The following is an 18,498-nucleotide window of genomic DNA, read 5'->3' on the forward strand; positions in this document are numbered from 1 at the left end:
GCAACAGTTGTGTTTTGAGGCCTAAAATACTGAGATTCAGAATGGAAACGCTGATAAGACCACTAACCAGTGCAGATCTGGCAGTGCTGCTACGGTAAGCACACGGTAAGCAGTACTAATCTTGCACACAAATTAGACTTAATACATTACTTAATACATACATAATAAATTAGACTTAGTACAAAAGTCCACTATGTCCCTCTAACATCAACTTCGCTATCAAAAAGCTGGTCTAGGGTTCTGAGCATGGGAATGATGAAAATGAATGTCAAAGACAGCCCATCCAACATGTTAAATTCCAGTTTCAGGGAGACAGGCTGTGTGCAGCAAGGCAGACAGAGAAAGGCACAGAGAAACAAGCCCGAGCACTATAAATCTCAACACATATGTAACTCATCACATCTCTTACACTGTTTTTTAGTTGCTGTCAGTGTTGTATAGGCAATGTTTTTATATCCCTGTTTATATTTGAATTTCTCTCAGTGCAAAGTAGCCTTGCTGCTACTTTGAGCAAAATTTTTGAGCGAAATTTTGCTCATGATGGGAAGGACAGCGCTGTCCCTTCCTGTAATGTTTTTCCCATTCACTATGGGATCAAGATTGCTGAGCCACTGGCGAAGCTGAAACCAATGACTTTAAATGCAGAATATTGACAGAGAGAAACCCAGCTCTGTGTAAGTGGAAAAGCACACTCTGGAAAGGAAGGTGTCGGTAAGTTCAGCCATTACAGACCCTGAGATTACTCTGGTGAAAATAACAGAAAAGTACTTCTAAGTGCTCTTTGCCAGCAGCGAAGCAAAGCAGAAAGGGGCACACTTTAGGGGAAATAGGCCCCATCATGGCATATAATGCCGATACCAAACTCCAGAAGGATCTTTTAAATGAGAGCAGTTGGAGAATTTACCCCAGCAGCTCAGTTGCACACCAAGTGCGAGGCCATGCTCTCCCCTCACCAACCTGCTGGTGCTCGTGCAGAAGAGGCTTGTGAGGCATTCCTGACCACGCTGGTCACAACATGGCGGGAAACCACAGCAGCGTGAGAAGAAGCCTGCAGAAGGGCCAAGAAGCATTTAGCTACACATTTGGCATACACCAAGAACAGAAACGTGTTCTTGCATTCAGGAAAAAAGACACAGAAACATGTTCAAGCATTCAGGAAAAAAATTATACTTAGGCTCTAAAAGGCAGTGCAGCTTCACTCACATTGTAAATGATGGCATTCTGGGTGCATTTAAGTCTACTAGTAAAACTGATATTTGATTAAAATAAAATCTTGTAGTGCCTATACAAACATGTTTAATACCTCAACACATAATTCCATAGAAGTTATACAAATTTTACACATATATTTCTCAAGAATTGTTTTTTTTGTGCAAGCAATGGGTAGATGCGAAACATTTTGTTCTTTCCCAACAAGCAATCTGTGCATATGTTGTTCCAGGTTAGAGGGCTAGCTGTCTCATCAAAACAACATTTTTCATGGTATCTGCCTGTACTTTCCAGCAATGTTCTGATATAATAAAAGTAGAGCTTTTGCCATAGCACTTATTCATCTAGATCCAATTCAGCACATACACTTTGCTGACAATAACAGAGACCAGAGAAAAAAGATTGCCCAACTATATTCCTATTTGTCAAAGGAGTTGATCTTTCGTTTTTAAAGAAAATTTTTAGATCTTAATTTCTCACTTCTCGTTTTGTTCACCATCAGAAATTATGACCAAGATAGAAATCAAAGCCTCAAAATTCAGATTTGCTCTGAGCCCAGATTTAAAGATTTGAGATACTTCAGGATGCTTTTTTCAGGGTTTTTGGTTTCTATCCTCATAGAGATGAACTCTCACCACCTAGTGCAGATGCACGTATAAAGCCAAACTACAAAACCTGTAGGTCCTCTAAATTCAGGGTGATTAGACAGAACTATAGTCACAAATCTCTGTAAAACTGCATGTATCCCCACCGCTGGTGTGACAGCGAAGCCGAATAATGTTCAGATCTGATGCTGCTTAGTAACCAAACTGCATCTGGCTTTTCAGATCAACAGAAAAGTTTCAGATTTCTGAGCTAGGCTGAAAAGAAGAGCATCCAACCAATCTATAAAGTTCCTATTGGTCTTTAAAGCAGAAAACATCAGGAGTGGGTTGTTAGATGAATTTAGCAGCAGGGAAGCCTGCAGCTCATCAGCTTTCTCTTCCTCAAAAGTAGGTACTTATTGCAGTCAAGAGGAATTATTGCTGGGGATCTCTGGGCACGGTGATGTTTTTGTTATAATAAAAAAGTCTGAACAATGCAATTGCACCCCCACAATCATCCCTTTTGTTTCTCCACTACAGTAATACACTTCTTTATGATGCACAAGGTTTATACTTTGATTGCCAAACTATTATGCATGGAAAGAGACAAACAAAATAATGGCTAGTATTTCTTCTCAGGTGGACAAAGCAAACCTGAGCTAGGCACACAGACTGGGTTCATTTCTTTCCTTCCCATACTTGCTTCATCTCAGTTTCTTCATAGGAATGGTTTTCCTTGTAGAATGTTGTTAATTTTCTTTTGATGAACATAAAGTCTTTATCACAAATTCATATTTTGTTTCAAAAAAAGGCCTTTGGTGAAATCCTGGTCATGCTGTTACTAACAGGCTCCTTCTCTCTGCTGGTGTTTCCTCACAACCATTGTGGGACTTGAATCAGGCTTGGAAGCAGCAACTCCTAGCTTCTTCTGGGCATCGCTTTCATTCCTAGCCAGTAAGTGGAGTAGAAGGAGAGATTTCCATCAGTGTTCACACACCACCAGCAGCGTTAGTGTTATACAGTCGACTTTCACCTTGTTAGTAACTATCACAGCTATTGCACAATCAGTCTTCCTTCCACATCAAGCATGAAATATCCTGCCATCAGCACTGCTGAACAGCACTGTAAAGTAACAAATCGACATAAAGATCAGCAATGAAAGGAAACTGGCTGTATCTGGGAAGGCCTATAAGCAAAACAGAAACAGAAATCCAACACTTCAAACTGAAAACATTCCTTCATCTTTTTCATTATTAGGTATTTGAGGACGTTAGAGAAGGAAAGTAGCTTTTAAGTCAAATTCCAAAATGGTTTTTTTCAGGAGAAACAATTGGCAGTACAAGAAATAACCACACTTCACCCCACTGTTGGTTTTGTTCTTGAATGTTCTTCGCTTGTAAAATATGGCAAGCCTGCGATAGCAGAAGATAGTTAATAAGGACTGGCCTTCCATTTTCTGTTCTGCTAGTCCCTGGCTGGAAGACCAAAAAATGTTTCCAACCTCTCAATGTTTTTTAATTTACAACCTGCAAAACAGATACAATAGAACAGAATTGAACTTTTGTGTTTAATTAATAAATGTAAGGCAATAGATTAGTAAACAATAAGAATTGTATATTTGGAAAGTACACATTTTGTCCCCCACAAAATACGTATGTCAATATTTGAAGGATACTCAAGATGCCTTTTTTTCTGCTTTTGGAATGAACCCATTTCCCTTTTTAAAATTTGTTCCGTTTTACAGCAATCTTCAGGGACTTGTTCTCCCCATTCTTCTTCCTGATTAATGCTTGAAAAATATTGCTGTGTTTAAAAAAGTGGCACAAATAGGGTGAGGGGCTGCCCTGAAAATAATCGTTTGAAAGGCGTGTTATTCACATGATACTGATAAATCCCAGTGATACTTTCCTTGGGGTAAAAGGGGCTCCTTCCCTTACCATACAAATAGCATAAAATATGCAAATGAATCTTGCACTCAACAAGTCAAATATTTTTCATGTTTAATTTACAAGTTAATAAAATTCAAACCGTTTTAAAGGCTACAATGATGCCATAAAATAAAAGACATTGCACATGGCAGAAGCTGTACGGTTGCTCATTGATAAATTATTTTCTGGAATTCACATTAACAGCCACATTACTGAAGTGCTCTCTAGCCCTCCAGTGTTACAGTTCAAGGTAATATGTGACAGATTTGAACATTCTTCAGGAAGAATATCTCCAGAGTGTGTAGATCGCAGCTTTGCTAACTGGGAGATTACAGTGGCTTTTGTATCTGTTATAAACGTGCAGTTATACTGATAACTTCAAAAGTGGAATATTACATATCGTGCTAAAATTCTCCACCAGCCGGTCATGTTCTTTCTTTGTTTCTTTCCTTCTTGCTTTTTTTTTTTTCTCTTTTTTTTTTTTTCCTCTTTTTTTTTTTTTCCATTTAGCTATTGCTGGCTTGCCAGAGATCTTGAACTTGAGAAAGGTTAGACATCACAATGCTGGAGCAGTTTGTGAGCATCAGCAGATTTAGCTTGTAATTTCATTGATCTATGTGGGCTTGCTGTTTGCAAACCAGCTGCTGCACTGTTTCCCCACAGCTACTGATCTGAGTAGCATTGATTTTTTCCCTTACATTAACATAGCATTACTTCTTTAATGGGCAATAAATGACTGGATGTAAATACAAACAGGGCTGCAACAACAAAAGAGAAAAAATGCATTAGTTTTTTATTTAAAGAACTCTATTAATATTTTCCACAAAAAATTAAAAGCATGAGTTATTGATCAAGATAAATGCTACTTTTAGTGTTTTTATTTCCATACATTTCTTTTGCCAAGAAGTCATCTTTTTTTTTCCTACTGTGTTTACTCATAGTCCAAAATGCTGCATCTTAAAAAGACTGCATTTTTGCCTCAGTAAAAATGGTAGAATAGATTCTTTTTAGGAAGAATTATAGAAAGCAACACGAAAGATTCTCTTCATTGTGCTTACACTAAAACCAGACGAACACATATCATTTCTGAAGGAGACATCATCTGTTAGCTCTCACTTTTTTGCCATTAAAAAAACTGAATGGACTTCAGTTTCGACAGAGTGGATGTGACACCTGCAGCACCACATGAACTGAGTATCTTATATGTAATATGCTTAATATAAGGTCATGGTCTCACCACATGCTACTTTAGCCCTTCAGTGGGTAGTGTTCCAAATAATCTTGCAGATTTAAATTCAGTGCTGTGTAGAAAGGACAGTGGGGGGAAAAAAAGTAAAGCAAACAAAAAACCCCAACAAAACTCAAAATCCAACCCCCAGACCTATTAACTTAGTAATTTCTGAATTAACCTGATCAGGCAAAGGTTCCTGATCCTCTTTAACAGTAGGTGACAACCAGCAGGGTTGTCCATACCAGTAAGAGGTGCAAAACTGAATGTAGTTCCTACAGACACTTCGTGAAGAGGAGATGGGATTGAGAGTGCTGGGAAGTAACAGGTAAGAGCTTCCAAAGAAAGCCAGCAGTGGGTTACAACCGTCTGAGCTGCAGATGACAGTAGGGAGTAGTGCCAGTGATTTCCTCAGTGCCATAATTAAGTTATCAGCACCTCAGAAAACACAGACACTCCAGCATGATCCAACAGGAATAGGACTTCCCTTTAAGTATTTATGAAGGAGGATTTTTTTTAATGATAAACACAGCTCTTGTTCTGGCCATGCAGCCTGGTTACCCTGAGGAAAAGGTCAAGTGACCCGACAGATGGGAATTCCTCATGCTCATGTAACCCTGTCTACTCCTACACCTAGAGAGGGCAAATCATTTCACATGGATGCTGCAGTGGTATCTATTGGATTCTTGCTCAGAAAGCAGATAAATTATTCTGACTAGCACATCATGGTATATAATATGGTGCTGGAGGTGAAAATAACCCATAAAACGAGTGACAAAATTTACACTTATCCAAGTTGAATTGTATGTGTTGTCAGTCTGACCATTCCTAATCTCACAGTCCTCTCACTTTAAATAATATTTAGTTAATATTTAGCTAATATTTAATGTCAGTTTTAGCAGATACAATGTCCAAATAATTAAAAATTTTATTAAGTAACATTGGCTCCAATGTCAACCTTTAGAGCATCCTACTATTAACCTTTTTGCACATTTAGGAGAAGAATTTCAGTGCAATTTTTTTGCCATCATTTATTCAATTTTTATTCCACTGTGAGATTTTGCCCCTTACCTCATAGTTATATTTTTCCCTTAATAGTATTTTATGAGCGACCTTATCGGGGAATTTTTTGAAAATCCAAATAAATTATGTTCACCAGGTCACCTTTATCTACTATTTTATTAACTTTTTCAAAGCACTTCAGCTGGTTAGAGAAGCGTGCTTTCCCTTTACCAACGTTGTGCACGTTTGACCCTATTAGGTTATACTTATGTGTAGCCATGTGCTGAACTATTCTATCCTTAATTAGACTCTCAGTCAGTTTCCCCAGAAGCAAGGTGAGGTTTACTGGTCTTAATTCCCAGGATCTCTTTTTGGTCCTGTTTTAAAAACAGACACCATATCAGAAATTTTCTAGCCATCACTGGTCTATATCACATCTTCTTGGTGAATGCTACCTACTTAAATTATTTACAAAAGTTTATCAAATCACTAGGCACTTCCCTTGTGAAAGATGACAATTTTTGCTAGTGCTGTTTTGCCTTTTATGTTTTTAGCACAGTAACTACTTCAGCTGCCATCTACAAGAAAGAAGAAGGTGGAAGTCTGTTTAACTCTATTGAAATCTTTTGTCATGGTCAGTAGATAACCACGGTTTTAGTTTGATATTTTTGTTCTTTTTAACTATTTTGCCTCTACAAGCCCTCAGATGATCAACCATTCACTTCCTTCTTCAAAGTTATAACATTCATTGTGCAGCTTTTGGGGCTTTTTGGTTTTTATTTTTGTGGATAGACATGACCCATCAACCTCAATGGATTATTTTCTACCCTCACTTTACGCACTGTTCTTGGACAAGGAGTGGAAAGGAAGGATCAAATCCTAACACTACTGTACATAAATAACTGGTCAGACTCACCAGCAATATCTAATACCAGGAGTTACTAAAACTGGCTTTCACATGACTCTGACAAACGACAGAAAGGAAGAGGTTGTGCTTATGTGAAAAGGTATAGATTTGTATTCTGGGCGTGTAGAAGACATTCTCAGCCTATGCTTTAGGTACACAGGTCTTAACGATCAGGAAATACTGTTGAACACGATTTTTAGTGAAAAAGCATTGAAAATTCCCACTGAAATGAGTACATGGCTAAGTAAAGGTCAGTAAGCTATTGAGTAAACCTGAAGTGCTCACATTAGAGGATTAGAAACTCCGAATTTTCAGCATTCAGTGAAGTCGGAGGACTTTTCTCCGGAATTCAGGACTTACTTTCCTTAACAGTCAGGTCTGAATTTGAAGGGATGAGAAAATTGAAATGGAACTTTAGCTGAAAATTCTGGATTTGATTATGAGCCACGTAAAGCCACCAAGCATGAAAGCCTAGGTTTCAAACTATGCCTTGTTTCTACAACAAAAACTCACACTAAGTTAGCTTTACCTGGGTTTGAATTTCATTACAAAAATATCACACGGCTCTAACTATATTAAGGTAGATTACTTCTGGCTTTGTTTTCCCTTCAAATAGAAGTTCCAGTTTCATCTGTGTTTGGAGGTTCTATGTGCTGCACTGTTAAGCACAGATTTCTGCTTAAATTATATTTCTATCAGCTTTAACATATTAAAATAGAACACATTTTAATGCATGTGTTGAACATTAAATCATTTTTGCTTCAGGGAAACTCTGGTAAACACTAACTGTCAAAAATTGTATGAAACAAAATTAAAATAATAGAAAATAGTCTGTAACAACAGCTTTTCTAATGATGTTAACAGAAGTTCAGCTCTGCATCTTCCAACTATTCCTTTACAAAAAACAGCAAGGTTGAGGAAGGAAAACTCAGGCACACAAAAATACACTTTTGAACAAGAAAAGTTGGAAATTATCATTGTTCTCATTCTTTGCTTGCTTCCTGTGAAGTGCACTTCAATCAATGTAAGAAAAATACAACCAAACAGTATAATATATGAATATTTTTATTGTTATGACAATGATTTTTAATGTATAAATATTTTTTCACAAAATCTTGGAATATATAAGAGTATCATTTAAGCACTCTAAATTGGAGTAACTTCTGGAAGCCTGCATTATGTCAGAAAGAAACTGATCTGAAGAAATTAAACTGCATCAGAAATATTGACAGGCATATAGATTGAATTACATGAATATGAGATACATACAGACTGGGAGCAGTTCTGCTTAGTGATCAATGTCAACTGAATTTCAAAATTATTTTAGTTCGTTCCTTGTGTCTTGTTTTATTTTAGATTTTAATTTGAATTAGTAGTATGAAATAAAATCACTATTTATTAACTTTCATTTACAAACAAAAAAAGTCAAACTAGTAAAAGCTTCTTTGAAGTTCAAACCTTCCATTTTATGGAGCCCACGTAACAATATATTTTATCTTGATACAAATTATTCAAAAGCAAGAAGTAAAAACTAAGACTTTGAAGTTTCCACCTATTAATGTGATATGTAGCTGATGTACACAGGCTGTATGATGAGGCTGCATTGCCCCCTATAGTCGCTGTGTGTCAGCTGGGAGGGGAGGGGAAAGAGAAAGGGAAGAGTGGGAGAAATTGTTTGCCAAAAGTACTATGCATTTGGTTTTGATTCGTACTTTGGAAAGACCACGGTGGGGAACCGTGGACAAACCTAACTTGGACATGCTGTTCAAGAAGACTTTGTATGTGTTATTCTCCAAGCATATACGGATGAAATAAAATGTACTCTCACATTCAGATCAGAAGACCTCTGCAGACCCTGTCATCTAGCCGTGTTTGGGGTATATTTGTCAGGCGCTGGTATCTGCACCCTGACACTGCACCAGCGATGATGGCATGCTTGCCCCACGGACTGTCGCGAGAGGGGTTTGACCTTGATTCGTCAGTGAAAGGCAGGAGGGCCCACAGGTGGCATCTCTTTTGCTCTCAATGGGCATGCCTTTGGGGGCTGAGCATAACAGGGACATTCCACTCCAAGGCACATAGGACTCTAAAAGTAGTTCCCAAACTGCAGAGTACATACACAAACTGCTGTTTGAAGCAGCTTCAGCTCAGGGACCAGAAAGAGAGAGAAAAAACCCAATACAGGTTCCTCTTCCGCAGGAGGAGCAACTGCAAAGAGCACAGCCGGTTTGTTCATGCTGCCCGTGGACGCTGGCGAGGCTGCTCTTCAGCAGCTCCTGGGCCTGGGGGAGGCAGGATGTTTCCCAAGTCCCTGCAGAATAATATTCCACGTTTAACCACCAGCACAAGGACACAGCTACAAGCCAGGACTCAGTTTTTTTCCAGTCAAGCCCATCTTTCTTAACTTTTCTGTCAACTAAAAAAATGTTATCTCCCCATAAAATTAATTGAATCTTAGCAGCTGTCCCAATACTGTTCTCTTATGAATATAATTATGCACAGCATTCAGTATATCTTTTAATAGGCACAGACACAATGTAACAAAAAGCATTAAATTCCTGAGGATCTCTTAAAAATATCTAATCAACTATTGGTGTGACTGTGCCAAAAACTTCATGGAAATGACAAATATTCAATAAGTTCAAGATCAACACCATCCTTCATAGGGCACAATACACTGTTATCACTATTTGTCTTGTTTCTGGGACAGCTTTTCTACTACTGCAGTTCTAGGCACACCTGGAGCTAGAAAAAGTTAGTGCTGCTCCTAAGAGGCGGTAGTTCTCATTTTTGAGTCTCCTACCTCTTTTCCTTTGGTGGCACAAGCATGTTTGTAGTGACATGATGAACTGATTGGAGACCTTATGCAGCTAAAAACCTAGGTTTTTTCTTATCATTTTATTTTTAAGTTGGATCAGTTGTTGAGGCTCACCATGTAGCAGTACCCATGCTGGTACTTGATGTTTTCAGGAATATGAATTGTCCTTAAAATGCCTTTATATCTCATTCAGTCTCAGAGAGAGAATTATGAGTGTTCCCATCCATATACCTTCACCAATATTCTCTGTCCAGACAGAAAAGATAGGCCTGTAAAGTGGAGCTGAACAACTAGTTTAGTTTTTTTGAGTGTATGCCCACACATAGTCCCATATCAAATCTTTATTTTACTATGATGACTAGAGACTCAATAATGACTAAGCTACTGATGAGATTTGATTGCTGCTTACCCAGCAGATCAATACTGTCTCACTGCCTCCTGATGTCGAGGGGTGTATCCTGATAGTATTCAACTGTTCGATTATCTTACTCTTAACTGCAAGCTCTCTGAAGCAGGGTCATTGTTTTTGTTCTGTTAGCCCTGTGGCTAGCATAAGTTCTGCAGCTCATGAAGGTCTAAAGTGAAACAGAAATCTGTGTAAAGTTTACCCAATAAAAATTGTACAATATTCACCAGAGGTGTCACTTCTTCTAGTTGCCTCACCTAGATAACCGACCTTGTATCTTGTCTCTTCTAGTCTCTCATTTTGCTTGCTTTCTATCCTATATACACTGAAGTACTGTTGCATTCTACATATCACTGGGCAGTAATTCAGCTAACACACACTTCTAACAGTGAGCAGTTTAAGGCTGTGTTATTATCTTTGCCTTTGGTTTATTTTCTCTCAGCTATGATTATTTCTGTACTTACTATGTTTGTACTCAAACACATGTATGCATATACATTATTTCACTGACTAGTGGGAAATTCTTTAAGGATGATTGTTGCTTGTCCATTGCCTTTTCTTTTTTTCTAAATTACACCAATCATTTTTCTTCAACCAATATAATTTGATTGTGCCTAAAGAACATACAAGCAGTATGTCCTGCTACTCATGAAAATGGGAGATTTTCATCATGTTAGCAGCATATGCACCTTCATGCTAAAGGACCAAAAATCACTGTGTGACACAAGTCTAGCCCCATAAATGTGTAACCAGCTTCCAGCAGCAGTGCACTACCTAACTGGTGCAGAAGACAGTGACGCATTTGAGGAAGCAACGTTTATGATTGCCAAATATGCGGAGATGAGCCACCAAATCTTACGAGTTATCCATGCAGAGAGGACAGAACATTTGTTTTCAAGGTCAAACAACAAAGATCCCCTGACCTGTGTGGTAAACTACACATCAATACATTTCCCCATCTTTGGAATGTAAGGGACAAAGTCAACTGAGAGAGAAATGAACCAGTGGGGTAAGTCTGCCAAGCTACCAAAACCATTATGGCAGCCATTTTACTGGCATTCTTTGTGTCTGTGCAGGGCACACACAATGAAAAATAGATCTCTAATTCAAATTTGAGTTTCTTCCAAACTAGATTGCAGTATCAAATATATTTACATTCTTTGGATAACCTTTGATTGATTTTGGTTTACATACTGTTTTTTCATATTTGTTTAGTCACCTCATAACTAATGCTACAGAAAGAGTAAAATAAGCCAATAACAGATTTTTTAAAGGGAAATTGCAGTAGTGTCTCATAAATGCTTCTACACTTCCCCTGGCCTTCACCAGGCAGCACACTTAAAGCAGGCATGATCCTCTCAAAATACCGTGTTTTGTTATGGTTGTCAACACTAACATTTAAAGGATAACAATTCAGAAAAGAGGCAAGGTGGGCAATTGATTCCTCCTGAATACTTTGGACAAGCAACACTCAAGTTTGGTTCCTGAACCTGACGGACTGTTGAAGCACAGCTCTTTGATGGTTCAAGAGAAGGCAATTTTACTACCAGAGGAGCAGAGCAGAGAATGAATTCTGACTGGGAATGACAATTTTAAACTCTCTAGTAGAGTAAAGGGGCTCAAAAGTGAATGCAAATCCATCCTAAAGCCCTTTACATTAGCAGAATAGGGTAAAATGGTCTTATTTGGACTCAGAGAATCACAATTTCTCTTGCTTTTCTCTTGCCTTGCCAGGAAGAATAAATGACTTGGCTCCTTTACAGGGCACTGTTGCTGCCTTGCATTTCATCAGCCCCATCATAGGGAAGTTAGACTTTCTGACATTCTCCACTAGACTTTTTTCTCCCTCCTGCAGTCACAGTGAGAGAGGCAGATGCACCTTTTCCATTCCTCCCTCCCTGCTACAGTATTGCAAAATCTGAGCTGGACCATGCACTTCTGTTAGAGGATTCTACCCAGCAACATAAAGGCTATGACATGTGGTATGTGGAATGTAGCAGTCTATAAATATGACAGTTTTTCTAAATCATTGGGATGTTATTAGAAAAAAAAATTTTCAACATTTGCCTCTCTGATGACTGTAGAGTGGTAGGATCTTGCAACAAACATTTCGGAGTATTCATCACCATGCTTTTTGATATCTCTACACAGGCAGTTAGTTTAATTTCTTATATATCCATGTCATTTTTCTTTCATATTAATATTCCCATATGACAAGTACATTACTTCAAGCTGTTGAATTGATTTTCAAGAGGAATCTTGGTTTACATAAATTGTTACTTCTCACAAAACTTCTCCAAAAATGGCCAGACTCCATCCCTTGTAAGGAGCATTGAGAAGTATACTAAAGTAGGAAAAAATTATGAGCTAGCAGAACCAATCATACTGTTTTTACAAATGCTTGTGAAAAGATAGAATAGTCACTAAAAAGTCTGATTAAGAAAAAAAATCCAATAGCTCAATGTGTTTCCTCCTCTGGATGGTTCAGGTTTAGAAAATCAGCACACCCTTTACAGAAACTGAAACTAAGGCTCTGCACTTCTCTTTTACCATAGGTACAGCATGTCTAGAACCAATGAAAGATGTCAGTGGAATGTCTGCTATATAGATGTTCTTTTTCTGGGGACACACATTAGAGAGAGAAGCACAAAGTACAGCACCGACCATCAGATATTGTCTACACTGGGCTATGTACTGAGCATTTTAGATATATTCAGCAGTTTATCACTGCCTGCAACCAAAGTCTACTCATGCAATAAGTTCTGGCTCGATATAGTTCGTTCTGTAATATGATTGCGATATATATTTTTCCTATTAGTTTCCTACATTGTCCTAGCTGAATATCCACTACTTCTTCACTTCACTGCACTTCTTCACTGCAAAATTACTTTTTTCTTTTTTTTTTTTTTGTTTTGCTATTAAATGTTGGGATTTCCCTTTATCTCTCCTTCACCCCTTCTTGCCTTTCTTTTCATCTTCTCTTCTCTTCTCTTCTCCCATCCCTCTCCTCCCTTCCCCTCCCCTCCCTTCCCCTCCCCTTCCCTTCCCTTCCCCTCCCCTCCCCTTCCCTTTCTTCACTTTGCTACTTTAATCTCTTCCAGTTGCCACTGCCTCATCTCCAACTGCAATAAATATTCTCACAGTATATATTTTACTATAAAGAAGAAATTAATATAGAAATATAAAAATATTCCAACACTTACTTATAACTTTGGGATATCACCATGTAATTGCATTAATAATGTGCCCATGCCCTATAAAACAGTCTAGCTGCTCTCCATTGTATTGTTTAGCTCTCTTATCTGTTGTGTTTTCTGTAGTTTGATATGAAACTGCAGAATAATAAGAGCATTAAAACTGTGTGATTGCAGTATTGGCTAAATACCACTGCTGTTGGTCAAGTACTAATGAAAAATGAATGCAATTGCTCATCAAATTTGGACTGCCATTTTAAGAGCAGTCATCTAAAACCAGGCAGTGTTTAGAAATGCATGACTATAATGTTTACCCATGAAGAAAACAGTGTTTCTTAATATTTCTAAAGAACCATATATTTCTTTTAGAAGATCATACCAGTTTCTTTTGTGGAGGCCAATAAGGGTCATTAAACACCAATGGGTCTCTGAGTCCTTCTTCAGAGTCAATGACATTGTAGGCTTCACCAGGGATCTCATTTTCCTTCCGTACAAGATCTGCAGGGCAAGGGAGGCAAATGAACTATGAAAAATATAATCACTGCTTTTACTGTTGCTTTTTTCATCATAAAAATGCCATTTATTTAAATTCCATTAAAAAACACATTTGCCTGCTGAAAGCATAAATATATACTTTTGTTACATTTATAATTTTTCATTTTTAAGAAAGAATTCTGTCACTCTTTTGGGGAAAAAAATGCTCTATAATAAATATTACACAAACTTGTCATACAAACTTCAGGACAAAGCAAGCGGTTAACAAAGTAAATTCCTCTAGAACAGTTTCTCAGAGGTGACAGGAAAATATTTCACAAGTACCTGAGGGGATTAGTAGTCTAACACTCATTTCTAGAAGCGACTTGAGCACCAAGATTGAGTTTTTCAAAAGTACCTGGGCATTTAACTCATACTTTAATTTAAGAGTGTTAGACCTTCAAAACCTATGAGGATCTAGAATTCAGGATGAAAAGCTTTACTGAAAGTCAAGAGGATTTGGGTTATCAAAGGCCAGATTTTTTAAAAAGTGTTTAAGAACTTCGAGGCAGAGATAGATGCCTAACTGATATTTTTCAAGAAGAAGAAGGGTTAAGTCCCTAACACTTACTGAGATTAGTGTGCTCTTAGAAAGTGCTAGGTACACCTCTGCATCTAAATACCTTTTAAAAATCTTTTCTTGAATTGCTTTTGAAAGTGGGCTTTATCATTTGAATGCAGTGATTTATGCTACGCTTAATTCTCGACCTCACAAAGATTGCAATAGATGTGCTTTACTCAAATAATTTTGCGTTATGATCTGGATGGAAATAGACAGGATTGGATAACTAAATCTTTTTTTAACAAAATTTAGTTGGTATTTGGATCCAGAAATTCATAAAGTGTTGAGAGCTGAAAATAACAGACAGTTTTGGTCCACTGTGATTGTACTTGGGAGAGCTCTGTTAGACCCTGAACACATTCAGCTCCAAGAATTCACCCTGTAAATGCTAAGCAGCCCACAGCACAAGCAAATATGTATGAAGTCATACTGTTAGCAGTGCTAGAGTCTGATAATATGAATGACTAACTCACTTTCACCATATTTGCCACAGCTGGGAAGAAGATGAAGGGTAGAATGAAAAAGAAAGTTGCAACACAACAAATATCTGGCAAGATGCAGTTTCGGATTTTGGTTTCTGGGGAAGCAGAATTTCTTTCTGATTGCATTACGCCATGAATATCTGCGGCTCCTTTCTTTTAGCCTTTGCTGATTTTTTTTCTTGCTTTTAGAATTGACTTATATAATTATCTTATATAAATATAAATTTCTCTGTAACTGTTCTCAGTATTCAGCCTTTAAAAAGAATCCACTCTTTAGTACTGAAAACGTTAGTTCCTTCTTGAGTCACATTTGATTTTTCCCTGTACTGACTGGCTTCTGAGCACACTGGCTGATGGTAAGCGTTGTCATGAGATGCTGAGATATAAAGAACAACAGGTTACCTCATAATCTCTTCTTGTTAATGCTTGTTCTGGAGAGCACCTGCTGTCTTTAAAAGGGATTTGAGTGACCCAAGATTAAGAAGTCTCCCTACAACAATTACTGTTCTTATCACTGAAGAATAATCATACCAATGTGACATCTTCCTGATGGTTTCAAATTCACAGCCTGAGGGAGAGATAAGAGTCAAAGAACCATACAGTGTGTAATTATAAGAAGACATCAAACTGGTCCAATATGATTCCATTTTGGAGAAGAGTAACGCTATCAGACTAATTGAGTTCTGTCTGAAAAGTATCTACCAGGACCAAACAACCTCTGATTTAATTTAAAGAAATTTTGAAGTGCAACGGTGCTTACAATATTTTTCATCATCTTTCTTGTTCGCCTTTATTGGGCAAATGACATAATGGGCACAGGGAAGCTAAATGAGCCACAGAACTTAACACTGGCAGTGTTTCAGAGAGGGTATTAAAACTCAAGAGTACTGTTGCCAGTATGCCTTGCTACCTCTACAAAAGTATAGACTTCCATTCTTATGAAGTCCAGTGATATAAATAAAGGATCTTCTACCATGACACCCATCATAGTATATCCCATAGTACTCCTCAAAACATTTTTCTTATCCTGTTTAACCGCTGAGCTCCTATCACCATTACTTTCATTGATGATATTCATGCAAAGCCAGTTCTTTGAAATGTTATCCAAAGTCAGCAGTAATTTGAAAATTAATGTGGAAGGATAAAATTATCAGAAAAATGGTACCTACTGAAACTGCCCATCCTTTCTTATTTCCAACAATCTAAGCACAAATAAAGGACATGGACTATAATTTTGTTTCTTCTCCCCTCCCTCAATTCATGATCCTTCAGAACACATCTTTAAGAAATAGAGGAAAAAACATCAAACCTAAATATCAAATATTATTAACTAAACTTCTGATTTAGTACTCTTTTATTCTAACTGAGAAAGTGAGCCTGCTGGGAACCTTCCTTTGTCCAATCCTAGGTCATGTTGAGGTCTCCAGATGGTCAAACATCTTCTATGTTACAGCAGTATTGCGTGCACCATTTAATGTACATAGGTGGTACCTGAACTGAAATGGAATTGACCTAGTTTTATTTCCAAGTAAAGAAAAAAACAACTAGTGGAACTTACAGACTGGTTAGAAACTGAAATTAATTATTTTAAATCAGATGCAAATGATAGGTTTGCCAGAAGGAACAAGTAACAGAAGGCAACAGTGATAAAGGGTAATTGAAGACTGTAATCCTGAACACTAGGTGATCGAAAGCCAAGATGGCAGTCTGTTACAGCTGAAGAAAGTTTTGACTGCCCCAAGTTGAGAAACTGAAATTGTTATCTGAGGTCAATTTACTTTTGCTTGGTTATGTTTAGGATTCCTTCAGTGGAAGAGAATACAGTTCACTGCTTATAAGCTCTCTATTTATAAATGCATTAGACTATTTTCCTTTCTGTGCTAATAACAAAGCTTGAAGGATAATCTCGATATAACTTCAGAGCACATTATGAATATGTGCCTTCTTGACTGTAGAATACCTGAAATCCATTGATTGTACCCACAGTGGTAGAAAAAAATGCGCAAACACCAACCAAATTAATTAATAAACTGTAGCATGCTGCCAAAAGCAAAGATGGTTAAACATTAACTTTACTGGGGTGTATGCATCTATCACCTCAATGAATAACACATTTCCAGCACTGCAGGAATTATGTCGGCTACATTGTGGACTCCGGTGGTATATGGTGTTCTACTAAAACAGACGGATGCAATGAGGTAGACTTCTGTTGGTCTGGACTGGACACAGAAATCCAGATTCTTCCAGTGATCCGTAGATCAGTTATTATACAACAGACCAGACCAGCTCCTTCACAGGTTGCTCAGTCTGCTGTGTCACTATGTAGTTAAGAAGCCTTTAATCTTCCAGCTGACATAGATGCAATGAGTCTACAGACTAAAATTTCATGCACAACATGGATGAAAGGTAATCACTGCCTGAATTCTAGCTGCTTTCCTCCAAGTAGAAGAATGTGGCGAAAAAAATCATATGTATTCCTTTTACTGCTTCATGCATTGTGCTATGAACTACAACCATGAAAATACTAGTACAAAAATAAAGCTGTTTCTATGCTTTAAGAATATAAAAGATTGACAAATAACCATGAAATACTGCTGGTCAAGATGTATCCCTCAAGATATATGCTTAATTTACTCCAAATTAAAATTCTGTTCTCCAGGTTCCCAGCTGAGGATATATTTTTACAAGTGTTGGCAGCTAAAAGTGCATTTTCAGATCTGAGCAACAGTCCTTAAAATAGGGCTTTGTGACACCAAAAATGAGCCCACTAAAAGCAATTAGTGCACAAAGCCCTATGCCCATGTATGTAACTCTTGAACTCCAGTGGGACTGTTCACATTGTGCAAAGTGAGTAACACGCATCAGCCTTTGCAGGGCTAGGGACTTCAGTGTAACATCACTAATAGCATTATAATATACTATTTAAAAATCAAACAAGCATAAAGATTAGCCTAAATGAAAACCGCTGTTCATTAAGTATAATAGATCAAACAGAAAGAAGCAAATATAACTAGGGAACCAGGAAAAATGGCAGTAAAATCAAAGGATGTGAACATGTACATAGCGTGGTTTACCAGAGGCGAAAAAATGACAAATATGCAGGGAGATAATGTGCTTCAAAATTCAATAATCAGAGGAAAATTATGAATTAATAAGGAAAATGATATCTTCCAAAAGTAAAATTGGTGATGTACAAGATATCTGAGCCAGATTCATACATATATTAAAAAAAAAGACAAACCACAGATTTCAACAATAAAAAGCCTTTTCATAATCAGAGAATAGTCTAAGAAATCTTGTTAACGAAACAGTTGCACTGTCTCCTGTCACAATATACTTTGATGACAAATTATGCTTCAAGGTGAGAGCCAAGTCAGTTGAGATTCTTATTATGAATTACCCCATAGGAATCCATCTCTCTCTTTCCTGACTATGGGTAGACCCTGATGAGTTGAGAGCCCACAGAGTAGTCACCTTTTGCAACTTCTTTCCTGTGTAACAGTTTTCTAGTTAATGCATCTATTTATTGGACACTAATTTAAGTACTTCCTTTTTTTTTTTTTCCTTCAGTTTGGAAAGGGACAAACATTTTAGCACATTATTTCAAGAAACTATTTCTTCCAACTTTTCTTAACTTCTGAATC

At 37.5% G+C, this 18,498-nt stretch overlaps 1 long non-coding RNA gene across 1 annotated transcript; it reads right to left on the reverse strand.

The window, feature by feature from the left end:
- Positions 1-7,946: 7,946 nt before the first annotated feature.
- LOC135312876 (uncharacterized) lies at positions 7,947-15,441 on the reverse strand. Its single transcript, XR_010372494.1, has 3 exons — positions 15,257-15,441; positions 13,656-13,774; positions 7,947-9,169 (listed from the first exon to the last, which is right to left on the reverse strand). It is a non-coding gene; the product is annotated as an uncharacterized LOC135312876 (long non-coding RNA).
- Between the last annotated feature and the right edge of the window lie 3,057 nt (positions 15,442-18,498).

Source organism: Phalacrocorax carbo, chromosome 3 (genome assembly GCF_963921805.1).
Source record: "Phalacrocorax carbo chromosome 3, bPhaCar2.1, whole genome shotgun sequence".
Taxonomy (NCBI): domain Eukaryota; kingdom Metazoa; phylum Chordata; class Aves; order Suliformes; family Phalacrocoracidae; genus Phalacrocorax; species Phalacrocorax carbo.